The 26569-nt window shown below is 44.8% G+C and overlaps 1 protein-coding gene across 1 annotated transcript in view; it reads left to right on the top strand.

Moving 5' to 3' along the window:
* Positions 1-22093: 22093 nt before the first annotated feature.
* Positions 22094-26569, top strand: part of MAP3K14 (mitogen-activated protein kinase kinase kinase 14) — a 64912-nt gene continuing 60436 nt past the window's right edge. Inside the window, exon 1 of the mRNA XM_063959993.1 lies at positions 22094-22200. The gene's annotated coding sequence lies outside the window, so the exon portion shown is untranslated. The remainder of the gene's footprint in view (positions 22201-26569) is intronic.

Genomic DNA, 26569 nt, shown 5'->3' with positions numbered 1-26569 from the left:
CTGCGTGACACTGCAGTGCCACTCCTAGATGGGCCAGGTGTTTGTGTCGGCCACTAGGGTCGCTTATCTTACTCACACAGCTACCTCATTGCGCCTCTTTTTTTCTTTGCGTCATGTGCTGTTTGGGGAGTGTTTTTTGGAAGGGCCATCTTGCGTGACACTGCAGTGCCACTCCTAGATGGGCCAGGTGTTTGTGTCGGCCACTAGGGTCGCAAAGCTTAGTCATCCAGCGACCTCGGTGCAAATTTTAGGACTAAAAATAATATTGTGAGGTGTGAGGTATTCAGAATAGACTGAAAATGAGTGGAAATTATGGTTTTTGAGGTTAATAATACTTTGGGATCAAAATGACCCCCAAATTCTATGATTTAAGCTGTTTTTTAGTGTTTTTTGAAAAAAACACCCGAATCCAAAACACACCCGAATCCGACAAAAAAAATTCGGTGAGGTTTTGCCAAAACGCGGTCGAACCCAAAACACGGCCGCGGAACCGAACCCAAAACCAAAACACAAAACCCGAAAAATTTCAAGTGCACATCTCTAGTGAATAGCCATTGTCTGATTGTTCCTGATTACCTCCCAGTTTCCTGAAATTGGTGAGATTTAAACATACCAAGGATTTATCTATGATACTGGTGGATCTTAAGGCTAGGGGGTCTAGTTATATTATATTCTTTGTCCACTGGTCCCCTCCCCCTTCCGTGTAATTCAAGTACTTCAGCTAACTCTAAAAAAAAATATGGCACTAATCCTGCATCTGTTTGTCTTAGAGGTACCTGTGAGCACATCCAACATTCCGTTTGGTTTAAGACCTTACCCACTAGTGAGTGGTAATCACTCAAGGGATGTCTGTCACCTTATTGCTAGACTGACATCTCTGGATGCTCTCATCTTCAAATATAGGGTCACAATAACTACAAAATACAGTATTCCTCAGACAATAGCCTATCACGTTACCTCCGAACTCCGTAACTACTAGGCCTTTGATTTTTCTCTGGCTTTAACAAACTGAGCGGCTAATCCTGGGATACTATAAGGAAATCACTCCTTCCTCCAGAACCAGTTCCAGTCCCACACTCGACTCCTCATAAAAAAACCTCGCAAAAATAGAATGTCCTGAAAAAAAAATGTTTGTCAGCGGGAAAGAGAGAAAAGAGAAATAGAACAAAACAACTCTTGTCCCTAGCAAATCAATTACAACGACTGGTCTTTCTGTGATCCTTTAGCACGCTCAGGTAGTGTTCAACAGTGCCACCTCTCAGTCGTCATGGAACAGACTCTCTGGTGATACTTTTGCGATCTCACTTCATTTACGAGTTCCTTCCGGACTACCGACTTTCCTGCAATGGGAATCGTGGACCCACGTCTCTCTCTCAGCTACTTTCACTGGGATAGTGCTGTCAACAAAACTTGGTACGGTCCTTCCCACCTGTCTATTTGGCAACCTGAGCATAAGAACAATCACACAGTCTCTTGGTTCACAATCAAAACAGTTAGTATTTGGCATACCAGGAATCAACAGTTTCAAGTTCTTTTGTCAAGTTCTCAAATGCTGGCTCATCTCGATAAAGTACTGTACTGTCACCTCATTGGTGTATTTCTGATCATTGTGTGGATCAATCATGACATGAGGTTGTCTTCCAAAATAACCAAAAAGACACAAATACCAAAACAAAAACAAAAACAAATTTTGAAGAGGGTGATTCGTTAAATGAAGATCTGGGAGTGGTTCCGATGCTACATAATACTAGTGGCAGTATCTATGATCACAATAGTACAATTTCAAGCTTTGCTCCTACTTCTAGGGGTACCATTATCTACACACAAATTTCTGCACAATTTTTTCTTTGCGGTAAACACAGCAGCATCCGTGGTGACAGGTAATGCCTCTACCCAGTTTGAGAAAAAATCAGTGCACATCAATACATAACAATAATTCCTAAAGGGTTTTAACTGTACAAAGTCGTTGTGTGTTTGCAATGTAGAGTACCATGAGCATAACTAAAAAAAAAGAAAGAGAAAAAAAAAAAGCATCTCTAGAGGAGAGAAAGAAGAAGAAAATGAAAACGAAAATATCAGGTTTGCCATTCACCAACAGGCATATAATCTATCTCTACAAAATTTCCCTTCACCAGTATTCTCATCCATCCTCCACCCTTTGTGCATGACAAGGCACACTGCAGTAATACTGGTGTCATCCTGCTGTAGGGATATACTGGGTTTGGGCAGAATCTCTGAAGGACCTAGGCATGTGGAGTTTGTACTGTAATTGGGTCCATGTATTGTACCACCCTGTGTGAACGCAAAAGATGAAGAGGAAACTGTAGAGAAACAGAATAGAGGTTGGTGACAGATGAGTTTGTAGAGGTGGAGAAGATTTTATAAAAATTTGACAACTGGATTGGGCACTACGGGGAAGTGAATCTCTGCTTGGTCTACTCCCCTTAAAAAAAATTCTGTGTTTGTCGTATTGCTATTGGGACTATCCCAGCCATCAATCCAATGTCCTGTCCATCCTACGTTCATAGGGAACCCGGTATCTGTGAGATAATTTCCTCTACCTGTGATGGACATGCATCTAGAACAGTGAAATGTAACAGTAGTCTTCGTGGGTGTCTAACATACTTTGTACTTCCTGAGCGGAAGCACATTATATGTATATCATATCTAACAAAGCTCCTGTTAAGTTAATCAGTGGCCATTTCTGCTAGGAAAAAGAAGCAAAAGTTTAGAGGCCCCATCTTAACCCCAGCAAGTTTTGTCAAAGGGTAATGTTGCATTTATTTTGTTCTTCCCATTAGCCGAATCTGTGTTTTCTATATGGCTTATGATTCCTTACTATATGTCCCTTGGTCCCGTCTATGTGTTTAATAATGTGGCTTGTGTTTTCTGTCTAGGGGGTCTATATTGACTATGTGTTCTACTACTCTTACAATCTTTGGCAAAATGTCCTTTATTTCTACAAATGTAACATATTCTTGTTCGTGATGTACCACCAGGGGTCTGGGGTTTGGACTGATGGGTCTTTCCTGTATGTGCCTGTATTCTTACCATCCTCAACCTCTCGTCCTGTTGTTCTCTGCGCCTAGCAATATTCTTGTGATGTTCAATAGCACACTTTCTAATTTGGCAAAGAAGTCTGCACCCTGACCCTCAATGCCTTATTGAGCCCATCCATTAGCACAGAGACAGCTACCTCCCATTTGCCAAATTAGTGTTTACCAGTGATCTTATCCAGACGGAGAGTTTTCTATTACTGCAAAAGACAAAAAAAAAGTTTAACAAGCTTCTAGGTCATGCAAAATATTCATTCAATCCTTCTCATCCCGTATCAAGAGTCTGTACATGGTCCAACAAACATTTCCGAGCTCATCTTGACTAGGGACATTACTAGGAATTAATACTTCTTATATGGTAACTAAAAGAAATACCCGGGGGTTACCCTGTCTCTGTCCGCTTTCCTACTAGCAAATACTAATCTGCGGACAGGTTTTTTCTCCATTTCTGATGTTAATTTTATGATTTTTATTTTATTTTTGGGTTTTACTATATATGACACGAATGATACCATACTTACCAGTTCCACTGGTCTCAGCCACTTTGCCCCGCAAGCTACTGCTCTTCTTTTACCGGTTGGATACTCCTCTGAGTGCATGAGAGATGGCTGAAACCAATCAGGTCGCCTTCTCCTCCTAAATAAAACTTCAACATTCATTAGTACATATATAGGTTACAGTCATATTTTTCATATTTTTATTATTTTCTATAGTTTGTATGCTGGCCGTAACTGCTTCCACATCTACATATGGCGGTGTACTTGCATTCTCTTTTCTTCCTACTTGTTTATTGTTGCTACAAGTTCAAACAGTTCTTATATTTCCATTCTTGTCTTATATGACTTTGGTTTAGTGATGAGCGGGTTCGGTTCCTCGGAATCCGAACCCCCCCGAACTTCACCCATTTTACACGGTTCCGAGGCAGACTCGGATCCTCCTGCCTTGCTCGGTCGGATTCTCGCGAGATTCGTATTCTATATAAGGAGCCGTGCGTCACCGCCATTTTCACTCGTGCATTGGAGATGATAGTGAGAGGACGTGCAGCGTTCTCTCAGTTGTGTTCAGTGTGCTGCAAATATCTGTGCTCAGTGTGCTGCAAATATCTGTGCTCAGTGTGCTGCAAATATCTGTGCTCAGTGTGCTTTCAAATATCTGTGCTCAGTGTGCTGAAAATATCTACGTTCTCTGCCTGAAAAACGCTCCACATCTGTGCTGCATTGTAGTATATAGTAGGAGGACAGTGCAGAATTTTGCTGACCAGTGACCACCAATATTATATCAGTACGGTACAGTAGTCAACTGCTCTACCTACCTCTGTGTCATCAAGTATACTATCCATCCATACCTGTGGTGCATTTTAGTTGTGCGCAGTATATATAGTAGGAGGACAGTGCAGAATTTTGCTGAACACCAGTATATAATATATAGCAGTACGGTACAGTAGTCCACTGCTCTACCTCTGTGTCGGCGGTGTTTGTGTCGGCCACTTGGGTCGCTTAGATTAGTCACACAGCTACCTCATTGCACCTCTTTTTTTCTTTGCATCATGTGCTGTTTGGGGACTATTTTTTTAAATCTGCCATCCTGTCTGACACTGCAGTGCCACTCCTAGATGGGCCAGGTGTTTGTGTCGGCCACTTGTGTCGCTTAGCTTAGTCACACAGCTACTTCATTGCACCTCTTTTTTTCTTTGCATTATGTGCTGTTTGGGGACTATTTTTTAAATCTGCCATCCTGTCTGACACTGCAGTGCCACTCCTAGATGGGCCAGGTGTTTGTGTCGGCCACTTGGGTCGCTTAGCTTAGTCACACAGCTACCTCATTACACCTCTTTTTTTCTTTGCATCATGTGCTGTTTGGGGACTATTTTTTAAATCTGCCATCCTGTCTGACACTGCAGTTCCACTCCTAGATGGGCCAGGTGTTTGTGTCGGCCACTTGGGTCGCTTAGCTTAGTCACACAGCTACTTCATTGCACCTCTTTTTTTCTTTGCATCATGTGCTGTTTGGGGACTATTTTTTAAATCTGCCATCCTGTCTGACACTGCAGTGGCACTCCTAGATGGGCCAGGTGTTTGTGTCGGCCACTTGTGTCGCTTAGCTTAGTCACACAGTTACCTCATTGCACCTCTTTTTTTCTTTGCATCATGTGCTGTTTGGGGACTATTTTTTAAATCTGCCATCCTGTCTGACACTGCAGTGCCACTCCTTGATGGGCCAGGTGTTTGTGTCGGCCACTTGGGTCGCTTAGCTTAGTCACACTGCTACCTCATTGCACCTCTTTTTTTCTTTGCATCATGTGCTGTTTGGGGACTATTTTTTAATCTGCCACCCTGTCTGACACTGCAGTGCCACTCCTAGTTGGGCCAGGTGTTTGTGTCGGCCACTTGTGTCGCTTAGCTTAGTCACACAGCTACCTCATTGCACCTCTTTTTTTCTTTGCATCGTGTGCTGTTTGGGGACTATTTTTTAAATCTGCCATCCTGTCTGACACTGCAGTGCCACGCCCAGATGGGCCAGGTGTTTGTGTCGGCCACTTGAGTCGCTTAGCTTAGTCATCCAGCGACCTTGGTGCAAATTTTAGGACTAAAAATAATATTGTGAGGTGTTCTGAATAGACTGGAAATGAGTGGAAATTATGGTTATTGAGGTTAATAATACTATGGGATCAAAATGACCCCCAAATTCTATGATTTAAGCTGTTTTTGAGGGTTTTTTGTAAAAAAAAAACACCCGAATCCAAAACACACCCGAATCCGACAAAAAATTTTCAGGGAGGTTTTGCCAAAACACGTCCATATCCAAAACACGGCAGCGGAACCGAATCCAAAACCAAAACCCGAAAAATTTCCGGTGCACATCACAACTTTGGTTAGACATACCACCTGCAATACCTTAGGATCAAACACACCAACCCCTCTTGCTGCCACAGGTTTAAACAATTTGTATGTTTGACCCTTTGTTTTCTGGATTTAATCAGACATATTTTAATCCTTATGTTCTGTAATACCTCTGATTCAAAGCTACCCATCTTTGGGAATGGGGCCCTATCTTCCGCAGTCATACGTACCCACTCATTGCAAAAAGCCTCCATGTGTGAACCATATTTTTCACACATAATAAACCTTGCTGACCCTTTCGGCCGCAATTCTGACCTTCTCGATCCCAACTCTTCAGCCTGAACCCTAGCTACCAAACGCCCACTGCTTGTGCAATTGGATCCCATTGCGGACTTTTTGCCAATAAACGCAATCCCCAATGCACACTGCAAATAGATGGTGAAAGACACCTAGCGCTTTCACTCGCTCCTTCTCCGCTGACGTACCATGACTCACTCCAATAGTGACCACCGCGTACCCAGTGAGGCCCTAACTTGCTTCTATTCACTGGAAGTTTTAGGAGTAACTTACCTTTTCCAGCGAATATCCGCCGTTGAAGATTTTCCTGAGAGAGACCAGCGAAAACTTCCCTTTTGACTTACACACATCACGCTTGCGTATGCTCTACACAGCGCTAATGATACAGCGATTTTACGCAAAAGCTTGTAAAAGGGGTATCAAGTTGCGCTATGTGTTGCACCCACAAACATGCGGTCCAATCGCACAGCGTATAGGTACTTGTTACCTATCCACCTTACGACCACTGGAATCGAATCACAAGCTGCGAAACCTCAGCCGGAGCGTAATACAAAACCTTTAAACTTCAATTCACAATTTCTATACTTTTGCACAATGCACAATTCTATATCACGCTCCTCTGCAAATCACCTCACAATTTGCGCATTATCTCTACCTTTATTAACGTGAGTCAGCCGCCTCACGCCACCAAGTCTCCACTCACTTGGTGTACCCACGGGACCCGAATTTCTGGGGTTCCAATCCTCTCACTCCACTTTCACTCACTCAAATACACCTTATTTTTCTTTTCTGTACAGAAAATGTTTACTCCCCTAAGTCAGCAGCTTTATTCCAGAGGTGCTTACAGTTTGTAAACTAAATTTTAGAGTAACCTGTTTTTGAAACCGGATAGTTATGTGCTATTGTATTGAATGTCTACTATCCCACCTTAATTGAACAAATATCGTGTGCTTTGTACTTAGCGTTCGTATTCCTACGCAACCTTGCGTAAACACGCGACCAGCGTGCCTTTTACACTACGAGCGCTCTCCTGTACTTTGTCCGGACCACGTGTACAAACGTGTGTCCGCAATAAAACAAATCACACAATCTCTATAAATCTGAGCAATACAAACTATAATTACTCACTTAATACACCTCACACTTGTTCCGTATAACCTTTTACGACTGGGCCAGAACTGCGTTTTGTGTTTTCTTATAATTACTCCCTTAAATACATTTATTTCAAATTTATCTGTATAGCAAACAAATGTATCCGTTTTCACACAGATCTCTAATGACTGCAATAATCTATAATTTAAATGATATGATTCAGATTGGATAGCTATCTTGCAGAACATACACTGATATAAATATACACATAATTATAATAATATTATATATATGTATCATTCACTGGCCTTCTATGAGACACGTTACCTCTTCACTGCCTCTAATTTGCATATTAAAGATATTTGCTCTTCACTACTAAAAAAAAGTAGTTACACAGGTTAATTTGCATTTCAATGGCTATACTCCCTAGTAAGCAGACTCTACAAGTCTTGGAAGAAAAGAAAGAAGAAGAAAAAACACCTTTTTTTTTCAGACAAGAAGAAAAAAATAAAAACACTTATCTCACCATTTACTCTCACTAGGCCCAATTGAACCTATTTGTAATTCACTATGGCATGGGTTAAATAAATTCATTGGTAACTCATAAATGGTGCTATGAATGTGACAAAGGAAACTGATTGTTCTGAGCACACTGAAAATCAGCTATTTAGAATGTGACTTTCCTAAAATGGCCACTGCTCCTCCCCCTTCCACATCCATGAGGTTTACACAAGATGGTGGACAGGCCATGTGGTTAGGCCAAAATGGAGGACAAACCATGCGGCTCCTTTGTCACAAAGAAATCACAAATTATACAAGCACCAGAAGTTACTTTAGGCCTGAGTTAAAAAAAAAAAAAGCTATATCAAGGCTATGCAGCAACTTTTAAATGTACTTTTAAATCTACTTAACAGATAAACAATCCAATCTGAATCAAACACAATATGACTTATTTGAACTTTGTTTTGCAACAATAAAAATACGCTTTAGCATCTTAAATATTATGAGAAACACATTGTCCCTTGAATTTCATATCAGCGGCTTACTGATAACACAACAGAACACACAGATATGATTTCTCAGCGTCACGATGCGTCCACCATAAGCTGATCGACCACAGCGTCACGTTTGTAATGTACAGTGCATCATTAAGACCGTGATATCACGGACGCAGCCCTCATCTGTAAATACCAAATTGCTTTCTAACAAATATTTAAAATGCCCGCTCTAATTTATACTGCAGACGCCAGGTGCATCTTAGTACCATATACGATAAAAGTGCGCTGTACTTCGCAAAACACTACATCCCTTAAGAGAAAAGAATACACCCACACATTATCTGAGTTCCAAAGCTCATTGATGTATATATTTGTTATTAAAAGGATATGTATTCAATATATCACAATGTACAGTATATATATAGTTACATGGTTACAATTTACACAGTAAGCAGTTAATGCAAACTAAATCAAATACATACAGTTACAGGCCAGCATACAATACCATTCCCTCAATGTATCCTCCGCTCTATATATCTCTCTCTCTCAGAAAATAAATACAGGAACTGGGCAGACAGCATCTCGAACAGCACCCAGGGAAAAAGGACAGAGACTCCTGTGTGTCTCTTCAGCAATGCACTATATAGTTTGGGGGAGTGCACAGACTAGTCTAGGGGAGGGAACTTTCTCATTCATGATGAGTCACTGATCGGTTCATATGCAAACATGGTTCAGCCTTGAAGACATCAAAAGGGCTGGCCTGAGTTTCCTGTCTACCACCTGCTTGGAATGTCCATTGTTCTAATAAGAGTGACTTTAGCTTTCATACATTTAATCATAACTACTCAAAGCAATGTCCTACAACTTAATAACAAGCATCAAATTGATATACACATTCATCTGGTTGCTTTAATACCAAATACAACATGTCCATCTTTCTTCATTCCAATAATACACCTACATGACGTTACTCCATTATATAATTTTAAATCATTATGATGTCTGGCGCTTGATATGTTCAAATTATGTGCTGTATGAAATATGTGTCGAATCCATCTCTGTGGCATGTCCGTGTAAATGCGTATGTTACCATATATTGCTGTGCTCACTGCGCGTATTTGCAAGCATAGCAACTCATGATGTGTGGAGTCTGTATGTTCTCTCTATGTAATATTTTGCTTCACTGTTGCCTGTTGACACTATTGTACCACTGTCAGCTCTTTGGCGAACAAACTGGTCTATTTTCCTAATACCGATTAATCAAAATTTACCAAAACCAAAGACAAGTATGATCTCTAATATCATCATCCAACCAAGGATTTGGCCGTTTTGCTGACATGGAACATGAAGTCCAAGGTGATATTAAGGAATAAAGGGGGTAATTCAGAGTTGATCGCAGCAACAAATTTGTTAGCAGTTGGGCAAAACCATGGGGGTAATTTTGAGTTGATCGCAGCAGAAACTTTGTTAGCAGTTGGATAAAACCATGTGCACTGCAGGGGAGGCAGATATAACATGAGCAGAGAGAGTTAGATTTGGGTGTGGTGTGTTCAATCTGCAATCTATGTGTAAAAATAAAGCAGCCAGTATTTACCCTGCACAGAAACAAAATAACCCACCCAAATCTAACTCTCTCTGCACATGATATATCTGCCTCCCCTGCAGTGCACATGGTTTTGCCCAACTGCTAATATAGTTCCTGCTGCGATCAACTAAGAATTACCCCCCATGTGCACTGCAGGGGAGGGAGGGGGGGGGGGGAGAGAGTTGAGATACTGTAGAACATTTGCAGTGAGAGTTAGATTCGGGTGGGTTATTTTGTTTCTGTGCAGGGTAAATACTGGCTGCTTTATTTTTACACATACCTCCCAACTGTCCCGATTTTCGCGGGACAGTCCCGTTTTTTGGGGACTGTCCCGCTGTTCCACCCGCGGGCCGCAGTGCGCACAGCGTCTATTCATTGGAGACAGAGGGAGAGGGGGCATGCCAGCAGCTCACAGAGCGCTGGGCATGCCCCTTCAGTGACGAAAATGGGGCGTGGCTCGCAATCGCGGTCCTCCCACGAAACCACGCCCCCTTTTCGTATGCCACACCCCCTTTCCGCCCCGATCCCCCTTCTCCGCGCGTGTGTCCCTCTTTACAGAAGGGAAAAGTTGGGAGGTATGTTTTTACACTGCAATTTAGATTTCAGTTTGAACACACCCCACCCAAATCTAACTCTCTCTGCACGTTATATCTGCCCCCCACCCTGCAGTGCACATGGGGGGTCATTCCGAGTTGTTCGCTCGCAAGCTGCTTTTAGCAGCTTTGCACACGCTAAGCCGCCGCCTACTGGGAGTGAATCTTAGCATATTAAAATTGCGAACGAAAGATTAGCAGAATTGCGAATAGACACTTCTTAGCAGTTTCTGAGTAGCTCCAGACTTACTCGGCATCTGCGATCAGTTCAGTGCTTGTCGTTCCTGGTTTGACGTCACAAACACACCCAGCGTTCGCCCAGACACTCCTCCGTTTCTCCAGCCACTCCCGCGTTTTTCCCAGAAACGGTAGCGTTTTTTCGCACACACCCATAAAATGGCCTGTTTCCACCCAGAAACACCCACTTCCTGTCAATCACATTACGATCACCAGAACGAAGAAAAAAACTCGTAATGCCGTGAGTAAAATTCCTAACTGCATAGCAAATTTACTTGGCGCAGTCGCACTGCGGACATTGCGCATGCGCATTAGCGACTATTCGCTCCGTTGCAACAAAAAAATAACGAGCGAACAACTCGGAATAACCCCCATGGTTTTGCCAAACTGCTAACACATTTGCTGCTGCAATCAACTCTGAATTAGGCCCAAAGTGTGTTTCTGCGCACAGCCAATGCCATTAATCACAAGAAATAGTGGGGGAAAGATAAAAATAATAAAAGAACCCTATAAATCTATTAGCAAATAGTCACATATCAAAAATTCAGTCAGATTCAGGACTATATCAAATATCTTTTGGGTATCCAAAATTAGTACCATGTAGGAGTCAGAGGAGATGCAGTTACCGCAGCTATAGCACTCTCAGCTCAAGTGACATCCATTCACAAATCTCAAATGATGTTATATGAGCAGCTTTGGGTGAAAACTTTGTGGTCTAGTAAACATAATCTTGGCAAGTTTTTGAAACCAGGTTCCGTAATAGGACATTAGGGCCATAGTAAAGTAGTATCTTTATCTGATTTCTGTATAAGAATTGTGTACAGAAGTGTCCTCATTCACCCGGCATTTTTGCTCATTCTGGGGTGAACCACAAGCTACGATTTAGACGCTGCACCATAGATAGCAAGTTTTGTTCTTTTGGATTGTAGTGTATTTTTCAAAGTGCTGCTGCATACAGCAGTCTTCAAAAGAGTGGAGAAGTGAGCCAGTGGAGAAGTTGACCATCAGATTTGAGGTAACATCTATCAAGTGCATTCTATAAAATGATATATAGCAGCTTATTGGTTGCCATGGGCAACTTCTCCGCTGTCTCACTTCTCCACTCTTTTTACTGCTCCATGAATAGACCCCATAGTGCACCGGTTTCTTAGTGTTTGCACTTTTTTCACAATCATGGCTGTGTACATTTGCATAATACTACATGGCAACATGTAGTCTATATCTAATATTTTAGCATGCAAATCCACAAGTGGTGTACAGGGTACGCATACCTTGCACTTTTGTTGCATTAGCGGTGGAAAGGTAATGTAAGTTGAGTGAAAAAGATGTAGTTTTCAAGGTGCTGCACATGGTGTGCAATTTGAGGACACGCGCAAAGTAACGATCAGTACTTTGCGTATGCACAGGACCAGGGGTGCAAGTATGTGGGGACGCTCGGGTACGGAGTACCTGTAAGAATTTGGCAGTGGGTACGCAGTACCACCTGCCACACACTTTGCCATTACCACAATTATAATGTGCCACAAAGCAACAAGACCATGGCGCTTGGCAGCATGACGGCTCCTCCCACTTTGTCAGGGTTACTGGGAGTGCGACAGTGGCTGTATTTTCCTGTGATAATGGAGGCATTACTATATATTGTTATTAAATTGGGGGCATTACTATATATTTCTATTATACTGGAGATATCACTATATATTTCTAATATACTGGAGGCATTACTATATATTTTTAGTCTTGCCTCCAGATTCCCCCCCAAAAAGGGGCTGTTGTGTGGCCACGCCGCTAGTGTAATGTAGCCACTCCCACTAGCAGCAAGTGGCCATGCCCCCTCACAACACATTGCCACGCCCATTTTTCGTCCCTCAGTACCACTAAGAAAATATTTCTATTTGCACCACTGCGCAGGACCCACCCTGCACGTGCACGAACGGGTCCTGCGATGTAGGTAGCAGGATGGCAGCAGACTCAGTTATTGACAGTCTGCTGTTGCCTGGGCGGGGGGGCGGAGACGGAGATATGTCGCTGCCACTTTGGGGTAGGGTAGAGGCCAGGGATCTCTGCAATAGGACAAAAATTTCCTAGCCTCTGTGACAGATGGCTTGCGCGGCACGCAAGCCGTCCGATAGCGAGTGAGAGATCTGATGCCTGAGTCCTAGGATATAGGTCGGATTACCATGCAGCAGGAGACGTCTGGTTGTAATAGACACAGCAGTTAAGGCACTTCCAACCACAGGCAGGATGTACTGGCATCTGAGCAGTGCCGTTTCTAGCGGCAGGCGAGCCGCGCAACCGCACGGGGTGCCCGCCGCGGCACTTTGCAGGTCCTTTTCCCCCTCCTCCCCCTTCCCGAGTACTCCTGTTCGGGGGGGGCGGAGTTTCGCGCAATGACGCGATTGCGTCGTGACATCACGACGCAATCGCGTCACTCCGCAAAACTCCGCCCCCCGAACAGGAGTACCGATGACAAGAGGAGAGGGAGCCAGCTGGAAGGAGGAGGCAGCCGGCGCGGGCCGAAGAGCGGGAAGAGCCTCTTCATACTGTATGTAAGTATTCTCTCTCTCTCCCCCCCCCCTACCTCTCCCCCCACTTGACACTTGCCTGCCGTACTGTGTAAAATGGGGACACTTTCCTGCAATACTGTGTAAAATGGGGACACTTGCCTGCAATACTGTGTAAAAATGGGGACACTTGCCTGCAATACTGTGTAAAATGGGAACTATTGCCTGCCGTACTGTGTAAAATGGGGACACGTGCCTGCCGCAATGTGTAAAATGGGGACTCGTGCCTGCATACTGTGTAAAATGGGGACTCTTGCCTGCCGTACTGTGTAAAATGGGGACACTTGCCTGTTGTACTGTGTAAAATGGTGACTCTTGCCTGCCGTAATGTGTAAAATGGGGACTCTTGCCTGCCGTACTGTATAAAATGGGGACACGTGCCTGCTGTAATGTGTAAAATGGGGACTCTTGCCTGCCGTACTGTGTAAAATGGGGACACTTGCCCGCCGTACTGTGTAAAATGGGGACTCTTGCCTGCCGTACTGTGTAAAATGGGGACACATGCCTGCCGTACTGTGTAAAATGGGGACACGTGCCTGCCGTACTGTGTAAAATGGGGACTCTTGCCTGCCATACTGTGTAAAATGGGGACACTTGCCTGCAATACTGTGTAAAATGGGGACACGTGCCTGCCGCAATGTGTAAAATGGGGACACGTGCCTGCCGCAATGTGTAAAATGGGAACACGTGCCTGCCGCAATGTGTAAAATGGAGACTTTTTTTTCCCTGTGGTGGCCGTGATGATGAGATCAGATGAGGGCACACCCATTTTAATGAGGCCACACACCCTTGCCGGGAGCGCGCGCGCCTTCGGCGCGTGCTTGCTTTTTCTATCTATGGGGGGGGGGGGGGGAGCGCATATATATTTTTTTTATGTCAATGGGGGGGAGGGGGGCGCATTTTTAAATCTTGCACTGGGAGCCATATTGGCTAGAAACAGCCCTGCATCTGAGATTGCCGGAGGTGCGGGATGCCGGCCGATCTCATACTTTTTTTTAAAGGGGCAATCACTTACAAGGCATGGTGGCCATATAAAGTTCAAGATAATCATTAAAAGCCTTAGCTCAGTGGCGGAACTAGCGTGCGGTGGGCCCAGGTGCGACAAAATGCTTTGGGCCCCCTCCCCATCCCATCCAAGTCCACCCCCTCACCCCTGGAGAGGATCTGGTGAGGGGGACCTGCTCAGGGCCAGAGAAATGGATACCTAGCAACAGTGCCGTAACTAGACATTTTAGCACTGTGTACAAGAAACGTCATCGGAGCCAAAAATACATAGTGGCGTGGCTTCGTGGGGAAGGGGTGTGGCCACAAAATAATACCAATTCATAAAACGGTGCACAGTAGTCTCCATTGTTCAAATTACGCCGCACAGTAGCACCACTACACCAGGTAGAGAGACCCTTTTACACCTTACAGCGGACAGATTCCTCTTTTTACACATTACGGCAGACAGCGTCCCCTTTTTACACATTACGGCAGACAGCGTCCCCCTTTTTACACATTACGGCAGACAGCAAGCACTTTTTACACATAACGGCAGACAGCGTCCCCTTTTTACACATAACGGCAGACAGCGTGCCCTTGTTACACATAGTGGCAGACAGCGTACACTTTTTACACATAACGGCAGACAGCGTGTCCTTGTTAAACATAGCGGCAGACAGCGTACACTTTTTACACATAACGGCAGACAGCGTCCCCCTTTTTACACATTACGGCAGACAGCGTCCCCTTTTTACACATAACGGCAGACAGCGTACACTTTTTACACATAACGGCAGACAGCGTCCCCTTGTTACACATTACGGCAGACAGCGTCCCCCTTTTTACACATTACGGCAGGCAGATTCCCCCTTTTTACACATAGCGGCAGGCAGATTCCCCCTTTTTACACATTGCGGCAGGCAGATTCCCCATTTTTACACATTGCGGCAGGCAGATTCCCCATTTTTACACATAGCGGCAGGCAGATTCCCCCTTTTTACACATTGCGGCAGGCATATTCCCCATTTTTACACATTGCGGCAGGCAGATTCCCCATTTTTACACATTGCGGCAGGCAGTCCCAACAAAGACAGAAAGAAAGAAAGAAAGAAAGAAAGAAAGAAAGAAAGAGACAGAAAGAAAGAAGAATTATACTTACCCTCTCTGCTGGCTCAGGCTCCTCGGTGCAGCTTGACGATTCCCGGGCAGTAGAGAAGGAGGAGGAGGGAGGTGGAGGAGGGAGCCGCAGCAGCGCTGTGTTATTGGTGGAGGCGCTGCTGCCCCTCTGCTTCACTATAGGCTGTTCTCGGAAGACAGCCTATAGTGAAGCAGAGGGGCAGCAGCAGCAGCGCCTCCACCAGTAACAAAGCGCTGCTGCGGCTTCCTCCTCCACCTCCCTCCTCCTCCTTCCCCCGTACCGCTGCTCCTCTCCTCTCCGGGCGGCTGTGCGCTGCGGGCTGCGGTTGCCCGCAGCACACAGCGGCATGTAATGAGTCAGTTTGACTCATTACATGCTTTGGGCCCCTGGACAGAGGCGGGCCCCAGTGCAACGCACTGGTTGCACTGGCGGTAGTTCCGCCTCTGCCTTAGCTGTATCTTCCATGCTCTCTCTTGGAAATCTGGGAAATATTAAAAAGTTGAAGCAGGAGCCTGTTAACAGCTAATATATGGTGAATTAATGTTGTCGGATTAGCCATAAATCTCCTGTTTTACCACCTCACTGGCAGATGCAATGTTTAGTACAATCTAATTTCAAATGAGCGCTGGATAATAAAAAGCTATCCAATAATTGCCCAAATTGAGTCTATCATTCCTAATTGACTGCACTGCACACAGAGTCACACTAGCAGTGTCGGACTGGGGCATGTAGGGCCCACCGGGGAAATGCAGTGGTAGGGGCCCATGTTTAGGGGTGTGGCCAGTCCACAGAGTGGGTGTGGCCTGCCACCTCATTGGTTTGACTAACCATTAGAGAGTGCAATGTCTGGGCCCCTTCATAAATATATACAGTAAATACAGCTGCTGCTGCAAGCATGACAATGTACCAGATTAATAACAGATTAATAACAGTAATGCACTTTAGAAAATACACCATAGTCCAGTATAAGGTAACATGTGTATAATGTATGATTCAAGTGCACAGTCTGGAACCTGATCCTTAGAGCAGGAGGTGGGGCCCCCAGGCAGTGGGGCCCACCGGTGGTTTCCCCTGTACCCTTGTGGGCCAGTCCCAGCCTGCACACTAGACTCACTGTAACAACTCCTTCACTGCCAAGGGCTATTTCTAAGAACTGCAGTGGTTCAAATGGAGAGAAAGTTATTGTTGTTCAGCTAATAACACATTATACCACAACACTTTTTTTTTAGAAAATTCATAGAAGAGAAACAAGCATACTAATGCTATTAGCGATATTTCACAGTCTTTTTTTAAAATAATCTTATTTGTGTGGGTACTGCTCGCCATGTTTAGGGCAAGATGCTTGGCTCCGCTACCGCTGTGCTCAGCACAGGTTACTGTTCCCAATCATATTCCATGTGATGGTAAATCAAGCAAAAGTTGTAAAAAATGAGAAAATTCTCCCAAAAAACTTTTGTCGACCATTGTTATGTCGACCTTTTCAACCTGTCGACCTTTTGTACCTGTCAACCTGAAAAACTGTCTAACTTTTAACCCTGTTGCCCTTTTGACCATGTCAATCATATGGTGTCCACTTATTGACTGCACTGGCGTATCTATAATGGGTGCAGTCCCATATGGCATTTTCCTGGAGACCTGGCAGGCGCTGTAGATTCTGGCACAGTGTCAGAGTCTACTACCAGATGGAGACTGCACACGGGCCCCCTTCTCTCATGGTACGCCCCTGCAGGGTCGGACTGGCCCACAGGGGTACCAGGGAAACCACCGGTAGGCCCCACTGCCTGAGGGCCCACTCCCTCCTCTAAGGATCAGGTTCCAAACTGTGCACTTGTATTATACATGGTAGATATGTTGCATTACACTGCACTAAACTATTGTGTATTTCAAGCCTCTGTGGGGGCTGGCCACACCCCCTTTGTAAGATGGCCACACCACTAAGTATAGGCCCCTATCACTGCATTCCCCGGTGAGCCCTTCATGCCCCAGTCCAACACTGCGCCCCTGATTGCCTGTCTATCTAGACACTGCCTATCTATAACCCCCGATGGTGTTGCAGGTGATTCTCGAATGCAGCACGATTACTAATGCAAGCAGGTGTCAACTTATATCAGACGCCTCCTGCTGCATTACCATATTAGTGCATTGCTGCTGCTGCTGCTGCTGCTTCAATGCTACCTCCATCCACATTTGAATTAAACCCAATATTCAGATTATTTTTTATTGTTTTTTTTCCACCACATTTGCAATAACATGCTCCAGCATAAACAATGTGGATGTTTCCCAAAACAAAACTGGGTTGTCCCAGTGGTCTAAATTAGTGTCCTCATAATCCAGCCAATGATGCTTGCTCTTATTTTACTATCAGGTACTTCTATTATCAATAAATAAAATTATTATTATTATTATTATTTATTATTATAAGGAAACTTGTGTCTTGTTTTTTTAACTTTCTCCCATCACCTTTTCTAATGGGGTAAATTTACTAACATTCGTAATTTTCGGAAAAAGGTCAAAGTTCAATCACGAATGACATCGAAAGTGTAAAACTGCAACTTTTTGAATTGATTACGACTAATTTACTAAGCTGTCGTATTCGGGTTTTTCTTTTGTTCCGATGTCGATGTCATTCGTGTTTTTTTTTCTATTTTTACGGCAGTGATTAGCAAAACACTGCCGACTTTTTAAAAATGAATCTCGGCCGGATCTGTGTGATCCGTGCTGGGGTTCATTTTTTTTTTTTTAAATTGAACAGTGTAAAATTTTAAAAAAAATTGCGTGGGGTCCCCCCTCCTAAGCATAACCAGCCTCGGGCTCTTTGAGCCGATCCTGGTTGCAGAAATATGGGGGGAAAAATGACAGGGGTTCCCCCATATTTAAGCAACCAGCATCGGGCTCTGCGCCTGGTCCTGGTTCCAAAAATACGGGGGACAAAAAGAGTAGGGGTCCCCCGTATTTTTAAAACCAGCACCGGGCTCCACTAGCTGGACAGTTAATGCCACAGCCGGGGGTCACTTTTATATAGTGCCCTGCGGCCGTGGCATCAAAAATCCAACTAGTCACCCCTGGCCGGGGTACCCTGGGTGAGTGGGGACCCCTTCAATCAAGGGGTCCCCCCCCCAGCCACCCAAGGGCCAGGGGTGAAGCCCGAGGCTGTCCCCCCCCATCCAATGGGCTGCGGATGGGGGGGCTGATAGCCTTTGTTGTAAATGAAAATATATTGTTTTTAGTAGCAGTACTACAAGTCCCAGCAAGCCTCCCCCGCATGCTGGTACTTGGAGAACCACAAGTACCAGCATGCGGCGGAAAAACGGGCCCGCTGGTACCTGTAGTACTATTACTAAAAAAATACCCAAATAAACACAAGACACACACACCTTGAAAGTAAAGATTTATTACATACATGCACACAAACATACATACATACTTACCTTATGTTCACACGCAGGTCGGTCCTCTTGTCCAGTAGAATCCATGGGGTACCTGTAGAAAAATTATACTCACAAAATCCAGTGTAGATCGGTCCTCTTCAAATCCATTTGTAATCCAGGTACTTGATTAAAATAAAAAAACGGACACACGAGCCACGCACTGAAAGGGGCCCCATGTTTTCACATGGGACTCCTTTCCCCGAATGCCAGAAACCCACTCTGACTTCTGTCTAAGTGGGTTTCCTCAGCCAATCAGGGAGCGCCACGTTGTAGCACTCTCCTGATCGGCTGTGTGCTCCTGTACTGAGTGACAGGCGGCACACGGCAGTGTTACAATGTAGCGCCTATGCGCTCCATTGTAACCAATGGTGGGAACTTTCTGCCCTGCGGTTGACCTAAAGTGACGTCACCACTGAGCAGAAAGTTCCCACCATTGGTTACAATGGAGCGCATAGGCGCTACATTGTAACACTGCCGTGTGCCGCCTGTCACTCAGTACAGGAGCACACAGCCGATCAGGAGAGTGCTACAACGTGGCGCTCTCTGATTGGCTGAGGAAACCCACTTAGACAGAAGTCAGAGTGGGTTTCTGGCATTCGGGGAAAGGAGTCCCATGTGAAAACATGGGGCCCCTTTCAGTGCGTGGCTCGTGTGTCCGTTTTTTTATTTTAATCAAGTACCTGGATTACAAATGGATTTGAAGAGGACCGATCTACACTGGATTTTGTGAGTATAATTTTTTCTACAGGTACCCCATGGATTCTACTGGACAAGAGGACCGACCTGCGTGTGAACATAAGGTAAGTATGTATGTATGTTTGTGTGCATGTATGTAATAAATCTTTACTTTCAAGGTGTGTGTGTCTTGTGTTTATTTGGGTATTTTTTTAGTAATAGTACTACAGGTACCAGCGGGCCCGTTTTTCCGCCGCATGCTGGTACTTGTGGTTCTCCAAGTACCAGCATGCGGGGGAGGCTTGCTGGGACTTGTAGTACTGCTACTAAAAACAATATCTTTTCATTTACAACAAAGGCTATCAGCCCCCCCATCCGCAGCCCATTGGATGGGGGGGGGGACAGCCTCGGGCTTCACCCCTGGCCCTTGGGTGGCTGGGGGGGGGACCCCTTGATTGAAGGGGTCCCCACTCCCCCAGGGTAACCCGGCCAGGGGTGACTAGTTGGATTTTTGATGCCACGGCCGCAGGGCACTATATAAAAGTGACCCCCGGCTGTGGCATTATCTGTCCAGCTAGTGGAGCCCGGTGCTGGTTTTAAAAATACGGGGGACCCCTACTCTTTTTGTCCCCCATATTTTTGGAACCAGGACCAGGCGCAGAGCCCGATGCTGGTTGCTTAAATATGGGGGAACCCCTGTCATTTTTCCCCCCATATTTTTGCAACCAGGATCGGCTCAAAAAGCCCGAGGCTGGTTATGCTTAGGAGGGGGGACCCCACGCATTTTTTTTTGGAGAAAATAACCACTTTCCCACCCCTTCCCACTGATAGACATGCACGGATCTCATGGATCCCTGCATGCCTATGCAATCACGGATATAAAAAGCAGGTCTGCTTTTTTTTAGCACTTTTTTGCGATTTGTAATTTTTCACGGCAGTGTTTTCCTCTTTGGAGATTTGCACTTTTTAGTAAATGACCGAGTTCTACTAATTTGCTGGCGTATTTTGACCGATGGTGTATTCATTCGTATTTTTTTACAACTACTTCCAAAAAAATACGAATGCCCTCATCTCTGCCGTGATTTGAGTTTAGTAAATGACCGAGATGACACTTTGAAGAAAAAACGGCATCTCGGCCAAAATCGGGACCTTAGTAAATTTACCCCAATGTGTCTAGCGTCTAGAAGAGATTCTGCTCTTTAGGATCCCTATACAGCAATCCACCCATGCCCCTAATGCCAGTCTTCAAGAACCAGTAAGCGAACTGACTCTGACTGGGGACTGATCTGTTATGCATTCTGCCATATGTCTGGACCCATCCATGGTCTATAATTTCAGACCATCGTGTGAAAACTATTGATGGTTTCATGGCCTATCTTGTGGAAATTTGAAAAGAAAGTAGCATTAGCTTTTAGACATCCACTAGTATCGACTACTGAAGCCACCATGATTGGATCAAACTATCGATGGTTTGAATCCATCGATGGTCAATGTTGAACCCTAATCTGCCATTCTTCTTTGCATGTGACATGTGCACAATACCAGGCTCTGTACTCCAGCTTTACACCGTTTTCAGTACCTGATGCAACTGGACCTTAGGGTGATATAGGGGGAATATTTGAAAACATGAACACAAATAATGTAGTAAAGAAGTATGAAGCAAAGACAGGAAATGCTCAAGCACAAACTAAACTGCTTCCTCTCATCCACAGACTTTGTTCCTCTTCTTAGTTCTTTTTCTTTTACCACCGCCCTACCCCCTTCTGTTTTTACTTTTAAAGCCATTTTATTTCCTCCATTTCTTTGTTGTCTTCCTTTCTGTATTTCCAATTCCCTCTGTACTAAATCCCCCTCCTGCTGTCACTCCCTGGGACCCATCCCTTAGTCCTGTCTACCCACCTCCTTGTGTATAGTCTCTCTCCTTCTCTGTCTCTAACAGACAGCTGTTAGGTGGAAGTCCTGTTTATGGGCATGTCTGTAACTGTACGCCTACGGATTCTGACAACCTGCCAAAGCAAATTAACTGTTCACTTTCCAGTGAGCGGTTCCTTGCTGGTCTCTTCTTAAAGGATCCTTAAACATTAAGAAAATGTTTTCTATGAAAGAGCCCAAATGGTTAATATACTTTCACAGAACACAGTGGAAAAAATGAGTGAGCACTGCATAGATGTGTCTCAGTTTCACTGTACAGTGAACAGTAACTTGGTGCAGAGGGCAGTGCAAGAGTTTGTAAAAGGTGTACTAGTGTATAGTTATTGTTTTAAAGTGTACACATCTGATATTTATTGTTACATTCTTCACAAAACTTGATAATCCATGCAGGTGTCACATATCACACTCTGCAAGCCTAACTGGCTGCTGTCTTCTGGTAAGCTTTAGCCTTTGCCGGGAAATTCCATGAGGCTGAGAACCAATCAGAAGGCTTACAAAGGAGTCCAGTCAGTGTAGGGGCGGGAGGGAATGAGATCATCACATGTGAGGAGGAGGAGGAGGAGGAGGAGGAGGGAGAACTTCTGTGTAGCTGTAGATTTGGTTGAGGAAGAAGAAAAAAAAAACATTAAACTTTGGGACCAAAGATTAAGCAGATCTGGGAGGGAGGAGAGTGTAGGCTGGAGGGAGGGAGGGAGGAGAGTGGGAGCGTACAGGTTGTGAACTGACTGAGAAAGAAACGAGTGTGAAAGTCAAGGAAAGAAGAGGCAAAGAAAGAAAAACAGAGGTTAGTAAGAATTGAGGGTCACTGTGAATTAGAGAGCGGTGTAACTGTATGTCTGGAAACTGGTGATAAGAATATGGTATGGGAACACTGCTTATTATTAACAGTATAAGTGTTTACTTATATAGCACCGGCATATTTTATAGTGATTTGCAATTCTGGAACAATACGGTAATAATATGAGAGGAATAACAAACAGACACAGAGGTAAGAGGGCCCCGCTTGCAAGCTTACATTCTATATAAAGGCTTTGTGCAGTATAAGTGTATTACTGAAGTGCAGGTTACAGTGCACACATGCACGTGCAAAAACCTAAAACGCATGAGCATGCTCTCATTTATATTCCTAATCTAAGGCTCATTCATACCAGTTGTATCAGGATTCTTTTGAACATATAAAGGACTTTGGGTCTGATTCAGAAATGTTACACAAATGCATTTGCAAATGCGTTTTCACTCGCTGTGCAATTGCGAAAATATGCTAATGACTCAGACGCCGTCTTGTGCATAGAGATGCCCACTGCCTGTATCTCACATTCACCGCTTACATTCAAAATCGGACTCATCGGAAATGGTGGCCCATTGAACTTCACAGTAACTCTAGGCTGTCTGAGACATAGCAGCTCTAGTAAGACGCTGAGGTCTCTCCGGCTGCGAGCGAATTCGGATTAGCTGACTTTGGGCACGCCCAGAAAATTATCCCAACACACTTGCGTTTTTCTAGCCACCCCTTTACCTCCCTCAAAGTCACTACCTGTCTCATTTTGCAAATAACGCCTCTGTGCATGCGCCATCGCTAATCAATCGCTGCGCAGTACAGCTTTGGAGCATGCACAGTGACAAATAATTTCCACCGCATACAACATTGACATTGCCTACATCTCTGAATCAGGTGAAGAATTGTGATGTACAGATTTGTCTTCACACATCTTTGTTGAAAAGGACTGCATGGCATGGCGGCAATGCTACAAATCCGCGAGTGCCATGTAAACCACATGTAACTACGAGTAGCGGGAACATACCTGCCCATTACCCATGCCCATATAATGCGGATGATTCCCATTGCTTAGGTAGGGCAGTGGGAGCGTCTTACTCCCGCTGCCTGCGACTGCACAGCTTTTTGTGCATACTGTAGCAGGTGCGTGTGAACGCCGCGCTATGATGGGATGTGACTGCATTACAGGCAAAGATGTATGAGGACACACATCTGTATAATGGGCCCTACACACTGGCCGACATCACTGCACGATATGAGCGATCTCGTTCATTAATGAACGTGATAACGTTCATATTGTGCAGTGTGGAGGCACCAGCAATGAATAATGCACGGCCCCGCGCTCGTTCATCGCTGGTGCTCTGTCGGCTGTGCATGCAGGCCAATATGGACGAGATCGTCCATATTTGCCTGCACGTCTATGGAGCCGGGTGACGGGGGGAGTGAAGAAACTTCACTCCCCCCGTCACTGCCCCCCCGCCGCCGGGTCGCCTGTCAGCCGTATCGGCGGTTGAGCAGCTCGGCAGCACATCGCCGAGTCTGTAGGGCCCATTAGACGCTGCACTGGATAAAGGTGTGCAAAGTAGACAGTGCCTGTAGCTTACTTCTTCCATAGGTGTGAATGACATATATATTTTTTTTCTAAGTCATTTTATTAAAGTTTCCAAATACTAAATTAACTGCGTTACAGATATTACAACATATCTTTATGTTTGCAGTTGGTACAGGGCAGCAGTAATTATGCTTATAGTCTAATTATAGGTACTACAACTACTCCACTATTTGAAAAAAAAAGACTATGGGGGTCATTCCGAGTTAATCGCACTTAGCAACATTTTGCTGCTCGTGCGATCAACTAACATCCGCCTATGGGGGAGTGTATTTTAGCATAGCAGGGCTGCGAACAGCCCTGCTATGCTAAAAAAGTTTCCTGCAAAACAAGACCGGTATCCGTTCAGATGGTCTACCATGTTATGGTCGACAGTCATTAGGTCGACCACTATTGGTCGACATTGACATGGTCGACATGGACACATGGTCGACACATGAAAATGGTCGACACATGAATAGGTCGACATGAGTTTTTTAACTTTTTTTTCTTTTGGGGAACTTTTTTATACTTTACGATCCACGTGGACTACGATTGGAACGGTAATCTGTGCCGAGCGAAGCGGTAGCGGAGCGAAGGCACCATGCCCGAAGCATAGTGAGCGAATGCTAATTGGGGTTCCCAGTCACTTGACGCAAAAAAAGACACCAAAAAAAGTTACAAAAACTCATGTCGACCTTTTCATGTGTCGACCATTTTCATGTGTCGAACACGCGTCCACGTCGACCATGTCAATGTCGACCAATAGTGGTCGACCTAATGACTGTCGACCATAACATGGTCGACCATTCATACCGGAACTAACAAGACCAGGGTATGAGTTACTTACCCTGTGCGACAGCTCCAGCGATGAAGGTCCCATTCCTGATGTCTGACATCCGCCCACCAAATGCCTGGACACGCCTGCGTTGGACTCACCACGCCAGGAAAACGGTGAGTATCCTCCCCGGAACGCCTCCCGCCTGTCCATCTTCTTGCGATTGCTGCTGCGAACACATTTGTCGCTGGCGGCGTCGTTGCCCGGCGACAATCATCGCCAGGCAACGACATGCGTGCGCAATGCGTCCGCCGCGCATGCGCATTTCCAACCCGTTCGCACCGCAGTGAAGAACCGCTGCGTGCGAACGGGTCGGAATGACCCCCTATATGGTTTAAATGGGTGTGTATTGCATGACCGGTGGTCAGGAGACGTGTGTCATTGTATCAAATATGTCTGTATGTATATTGCATTTGTCATTTATATTTATATGCGAGTGCCCACACTATTACAAGTAAAATATTAGGGGTCTGACTTCTATAGACTTACCGCCTGTGAAATGTAACGCCCACATTTAAATTCTCCATTTAAATGTTGTCAAGAGAATTCAAGGTATTTAAATCTATCCATAGAAACATAGAATTTGATGGAAGATGAGAACCTCTTGGCCCATCTAGTCTGCCCCTTTTTCTTTTATCCGTTTGGTAACTTCAAACCTATTGTCTTTGCAAGTACATTCCTGTGCCTATCCCAAGCATGTTTAAATCACTCTACTATCTTAGGGGCCCATTTATCAATGATCGCATTTGCAATGTGGGTGCGATATAAGCACCCAGGATCACACTGCAGAATGCGATCACTTCAGGTGAATGTATCACCCGGAACAGGCAGGCACAGTGGCTGCTGCCGCAATGTGCAGAGTGCGCATCCAGACCTGCGCATGCGCTGTCAGCTCACCGCTGTGCACAGGGGCCATTTCCAGTGGAGGGTTCCTGGGAAACCCTGCCGGAACTACATGCAGCGAAGTGTAGCTCATAGGCTACAACGGGCTACCGCAAACAGGAATTGCTACATCGGGCAGAATCACATCCCCCATAGAAACCTATGGGGGATGCGGCTTTGAGCGGCAATGGAGGGATCACAGCAGGTATCGGAGATGCAGGGATACATAGTATTTGAGACTAGCCCCCGAAAACAGGTGTTTTCAGGGACATAGCCGAAAATACTATTTGATAAATGGGCCCCTAAGCCTCTACAACCTCAGATGGGAGGATAATCTACTTCCCTTCTTTTGAAGAATGTCTTCCTCCTCTACCTTGCTAAAACCCTTGATAGATTTGAAAGTTTCTATCATGTCCCCCCTTTTCCTTCTCTACTTCAAACTATACATGTTAAGATCTTTTAGTCTTTCCTGGTAAGTTTTGTGATGTAGGCCATGCATCATTTTAGTTGCCCTTGTTTGTACAGACTCTAATGTACAGTATTTATATCCTTCTGGAGATATGGCTCCCAGAACTGAACATAGTATTGTAGATGGTATCCAGATGATAGGTCAACAGTTGAAATGTCGACACCAAATGGTTGACATGCATGTTGTCAACATTGTCAAAATGTCGGTAACCTGTGCGGAGTAAAGCGATGTGCCTTGCCTAAAGCATGGTGAGCAAAGGGAATGCACTAATCGGGGGTCCACATGCCAGAAGTGAAATTTTGACTCAAAAAAACCCATCAAAAACTCATGTTGAACTTTTCATGTGACGCCCATTTCTGTGTGAACATGTCATCCTTTTAACCATGTTGACTTTGTGCATGTTGACCATTTGGTGTCGATCTAGACATTGTTGACCCTTTGATCCATAACCATTCTATATGAGGCCATACCACTGACCTATACAGTGTCATTATTACTTATTTTTTCCTGCTACTGATTCTGCTCCCTCTGCAGTCAAAAATCTGACTTGGTTTTCTCATTGCTCTGTCACATTGCTACCTGCATTCAAGTCATCTGTAAT

This window comes from Pseudophryne corroboree, chromosome 3 (assembly GCF_028390025.1).
Source record: "Pseudophryne corroboree isolate aPseCor3 chromosome 3, aPseCor3.hap2, whole genome shotgun sequence".
Classification (NCBI taxonomy): domain Eukaryota; kingdom Metazoa; phylum Chordata; class Amphibia; order Anura; family Myobatrachidae; genus Pseudophryne; species Pseudophryne corroboree.
This window is presented reverse-complemented; position numbering and strand designations above follow the sequence as displayed.